Source organism: Cryptomeria japonica, chromosome 7 (genome assembly GCF_030272615.1).
Source record: "Cryptomeria japonica chromosome 7, Sugi_1.0, whole genome shotgun sequence".
In the NCBI taxonomy this organism is placed as follows: Eukaryota; Viridiplantae; Streptophyta; class Pinopsida; order Cupressales; family Cupressaceae; genus Cryptomeria; species Cryptomeria japonica.
In genome coordinates, this window is record NC_081411.1 from 36,260,898 (window position 1) to 36,266,749 (window position 5,852).

Consider the following 5,852-nt stretch of genomic DNA (forward strand, 5'->3'; position numbering starts at 1 on the left):
AGTCTACTTTCAATTTATTAATTAGATGAATATTTATTATTTCTTTAATTAATCCATTCCCATCTTAATACGGAATATATAAATATTTATTATTCATTTAATTATTTTACTCTTTTTTATCTTAATATTTATAATTAAATAAATATTAAATTATCTCTTAGGGCAACAACTCTCTTTCAAGTTCTTGACCATTATTCCTTGATTGTGTTAACTCAAGCTTCAACTGATCATTCTCATAGGTAATCCAGAAGCATTCATCTGCCTTTCCTTCAATGATTGAGTCAAAAAAATTTAATTCTTCTTCCAGTCCTCAATCTTCTTAGTCATCCTCATCAGAAAGGATTGCATTGAATTTTTCAATGCAACATTCTCTCTCTCAAGCTTGTCAACTTTGTCTTGATTCTCTATGCATTGATCTTCTTTCTCCTTCAGCTTATCTATCAAGTCTTTCATCTTATCTCTTGAAGTGTTTACTTGATCCTTCAAGTCATTATTGAAGTCTTCAACTATATTCAGGTTTCTCTTTAAGGAGCTAGTCTCATTCCTTGTTGTATTAAGATCCTCAAGTGTGACACTAAGTTGTCTTTGAAAACCAAAATCCATTGATTCAATCTCTCAGACCATCCTCAAGCGGTTAGGCTTCTTTAGAGGAACTAGGCTCCGATACCAATTGTTGGAATCAAGAAACATTGAGAGGGGGGTTGAATCAGTGTTCTACTAGTTAACAATTTTTTTGATTTAATTATAAACCATGAGAAGCATAAGCATGATACTGAAATGCAGAAACTCAAAACAACCAACTACAAAATCATAACACAAAGAATTTTACGTGGAAACCCAAATGGGGAAAACTATGGTGGGATTTGAATGCAAAATATTATTCCACTATGGCTAGTATAAAAATAATATTACATGAGGCGAATGCAAAGACATTCAAGCACACTTCCTAGAGCTCACTACTCAATTATAATAAGGGCTACAACCTCAGAAGGCTCACTACCTTACTGATCAATTACAAAGATAAAATACAATGAAAGAACTCTAAAATAGCATCTAACAATGCCTGGATGAGTTTTAGTTAAGTGCCAAATCTTTGACTACATCTTCTCTACAACTCTACTTGGTTTCTTGTCTCATCCAACTACTGGATCAAGAATGTGCCCGTGAAACTACGCTAAAAAGGATTCTTGATCACCACTCGCTTTCATATCAATCATAGCACACACCAAAAATATCTTCTGCACCGGTCTAATATATCTACAATCACAAAATAATCATTTATCAAGTCGTCGTACTAATGTAACGTGCAGTCATGAGTCGACTTGACCGGATCACCAAAGATGAATGCGAATCACCACATTGATGATAAAATGAAGTCTCTATGTTTTTCCAATCATCCCATGCACTATTCATAACACTGCAATCACCGAAAAGATTTTGAACCAAAACTACTAGGCTCAACCTGAATTACCGGTTGACTGGCTATTGGTTGATATCCATTTCTAGATTTCAAGATCCATGATTATCGGATAGGAATATCAAGAAGAGTTGTCATTAATGACAACCCTAAACCACTAAGCAAGCATCGATATCCACTGGATGAGTCTCAATTTCTAACAATGGCGTCATAGAAAAATTCCCTGCTCGCTGACTAGCAAGTACAACCTCCTCTTATAGGTGTTGCCACTAGGAAAACTTAAATTGTACAACCCTAAAAAACATAGTCCATGCTAGATGAAACATTTGATTGTCTCTTAGCCTTGGCTCACTCTATATTCTCCTTATCTCTACCATACAACTCAATAATAGAATCCACTCTCCTGTAATGGTCCAGGCTTGCTACCTTAAGGTTGCAATTTGTGTGGACTATGTGTGGACCTATCCCTACAGATTTGTATTTGAGTACTCAAGGTGCCCACATCCTTTAGATCCTCCTACCCCCATCCTTAACCATGGTTTGCAGGATCCTATCCTCCCCATCCTTTCTCCACCCACTCCCATCCCTATCTTGGTTAATTTTGTCTACCCTCCCACCATTGTCCTATTGGATCCTATCCCTCATCTCCCTGAACCTATGGAGGTTCTACATGTACCTCTACCTCTTCTACTTATAGCTATGACCGTATATGTGGTCTCAGTCTAGGCCCCGACCACCTCTCCCCTTCGATGGCCTAGGTAGAAGCTTGTGACCTATCTCTGTCTGTGTCATCCTTGAGTTATGGTACTAGCTCTCCTACCCCTGTCAATCTTCAAAATGGATGGGCTCTGAAACATGCCTCATACTCAACTATCATACATGCATTTGTTATGTCTCAAAAAAAGTCCCACTAAACTAGCACTAAGGCCTATAAGTCTGCCATTGTAACTTCGAACAACATACATAGTCCCCACTATGGTATTTGTTGCTATGTCTTGGTGAACTCAATTTCTCTTATAGGATGTCCTTGTACTCTCCCAAATCACCTAGAAACCTTGTCTAGTAGGTGGTGCTCAATGATAATTATTGTCAAACCTATCAAACATTGGGTCTAGTACATAGGGTTGGCCTGCATTGTATCCTTTGTAGCATACTGGTCTAGTGACTATAATATGCTCATATGCCCATATCTGTAGAAGTGTCACTCTAGTTGATAGACCGTATCCATCTAGGTAGATGAACTAGTGCAAATCATGATACAAATGAGCTAATAGACAAGGTCCCCATGTGAATTGTGTCCCCTCAGTCATCATCATATCCATAGTTATTTTCCATCTAATAGGCATTCCATTAAACATCTTGTTGGGGCAGATGTAAACATTGATCACTCCTCATATGATAAATACAAGTGCCCTAATTGTGCTAAGTCACACTCATACATCTCGTCCCAACTGATGTGGCTACCCGGGATCTCCAAGTCCTCATGATCAAATAATTTGTGCACAATATCCACATCTCTACCCTCCCTATCATAGACCACTACCTCTCCATGGATCAAAATTTGTAGAATCCGGTATACATCCTCAAGCATGACTGGCATCTCTCCAATCAGTAAATGAAAGGTGCAATTATCGCTATACCATTTCTTTACAAATGTAGATAGTAATCTGAGATTAGCTTAATCTCAAGCATGAAAATCATGTGTTAGAGTCCAAGACACTCAAGGCAACATAACTAAACTTGCTAAGTTGTAGCCTCAATATCTACATCCATGAAAATCTCTCCCATTAATCCAATGGTATTAGATCAGCCTACAATTACAAGCGCAATCACATTAGTGTCATTCTTTATCAAATTTTATCCTATCAAGCTTTGTTAACTTTGTTTTATCAAGTGGCTTCATTAGCTTTATCAGCTTCAATAGTCATTGCACAATCTATCCTATTGGGGGATAGGTCGGATTCTATCAATCAAACTGCAATTGGTCATCTTTGTTTATCATATTGGTTGCCTATTTTGCCTCTACTTTGACCATATACACACTAGTATTTATCATTAACATGCTAAAATATAAAAAAACTAAAACACATATACAAGTTGTTGCTTGATGCATACATGTTAGAAAATCATATACATAGTTTAGTGATTTCAATGTATACACACCATTGTTAACATAAATGCACTTTGAAGGACCCTATACACATTTTTCAACATATACACAGTTTTAGCTAACATAGACATAGTTTTACCAAGCACAAACACACTTTTAGAGAAAACACACTAAAACTCTACACATACGTGCTAAAACTTGACATATGCGTGTTTTTGGTAAAAACCCTACTGCCACATTTTTGGTAACATAACTTTGGACCGTACTAATGATGTCATAAATGCACCAAATAAAAAATACAAGAATGTACATAATGACTCTCCATACTCCTCTGGTTGCTCATGCCTCCACACCTGCTTGAATCTATGGAATCACTCTACCATATCTCCATTGCTCTACTTGTCTCTCTCCTTCACTCTATACCTTGGTCAATGAAAGTGATGGATACAAATGAGGTGGTCCATATCCCATGCTCCTATTTATAGGTGTTGTAACCCTAATTTCTCGTGGTGACCTCCCATGGTGTCCACGATCCCCTGAGCCTCAATTTTGGCTTGTATTTTGCCTTTTTCACCCACATATCCTCCTTAACCTATTCTAGCCTTTTTCCTTAGTCAAGAGATTGTTTTATTTTTGATAAATGTTTTTACCCAATCTCTTGAGGGTGCATAGCCCCATCCTTTCTAGGGTCAATAATTTGTATAAGTGAATTATTTTTGTTTGAAAGAATGTGACAAGTTGCATTGTCTGAAAAAGCAACAAAATGTAGACATCTAAAACTGTCCTAGCCTAATTAAATAATTTATTTGTTTATTTATTTTATCCTAAGCCTTCTATTAATTAAATAAATCTTTATTTATTCAATTAATTCATCAAGCCTTTCCACATTTAATTAAATATTTTATTTATTTAATTGGCCTTGCCTCTACTATTAATTAAATAAATCTTTATTTATTTAATAAATTCAATAGATTTTTCCTCCCATGACAAGTGTCATTCATCTCTTAATCCACATTCAACCACCACTCTAATATTTTAATGTTTCCTATACCTACCCTCTAATCTAAGGCAACCATTTATCCTTTCACCTCTTAATCTATAAGCCCTCCATTTTTAGGGTACTCTTTATAAAAAATAATCCTTTTCCTATCCTTCCAGATATCAATCAAGTGCAAGTACCTAAATTTTGTCGAATTGTCTACTACAATGACATCCATTCTCTATTGAGCTATTGTGCACACATAAAATATGAGAGCAACCATATGAAGCAAGATCAATGGATATAGGAGGACAATGGAAATCAAACCCATGAAGCATGTGAACAACATAATCTAATTTAATTTGTTATCTACATGTATATGGTTCTCTATTGATATTATGTTGGATTTTCTTTTGTAAGTCTAGGGTTTATTGTTTGAATTGATTTAGATTTATTAAATTTTGTTATCCAAATCTTGCATAAACACTTGTCACCAGGTCTTGTATTGCAAATAGTGACATTAGAGAATAATGCATTCTATCATAGTTTATTGCTTTCCCTTGTGATTTGGAGGATTGGTTGAGCTAGTCAACAAGCATGTTACATCTACGCTTTAAGAGATTTTAGTTATCACAAAATTATATGGAGATATTTGAATGAGGGTCATTTTATTTGTTGGTAAGAAGAAAGACTACAAAAATTTCATAGTTGTTCTAGGAGACGTAAAATGTGCCAACAAGAGGAAGCATGTGGAAGTGGATTGGATCTAGTAGAGCTTATGATACGAAGCACATATTGTTATTTCATTCCATCCTTATCGATTGTGTTTCGGGACCAAGGCGTGTTTGGTCCACTGCACATTACATGTGAAATAGATTGTAGATTGGAGAGTTATGGATGGTATATAAGCATGCACTAGGATTGTATCAAAGGTAGCCAAAAAATAGTAGAGGAATGGAGGAAAGGGAGAGTAGAAAGGAAGCAAAAAGGAAGAAAAAAGGAAGAACGAAGCATAGATAGAGATGAGTGAAGCAAATGAGTATGGGTGATAAGCGATTGGATATAGAGGACAAGGGCATATTATGTGGAGGTGATGTTGTGTTTTGTACACTGTGGATGAGTCTATTGTAATGCTATGCTATAAGCTAACATGTAAGAATCCCTATTGGTAGAGGTAATGAGTTTTCAGATGAAATAAATAAGGATAAATCTTTGAGGTTCAATTTTTTTCCTTTGAGGGTTTTGCTAGGATAAACGTTGTGTCTTGTGTGAGTTGTTGGATGTTCTTTTGTTCTTTATATATTCCAATCATATTATGTTGTAGCAATAATTTAAGACAATTAAGG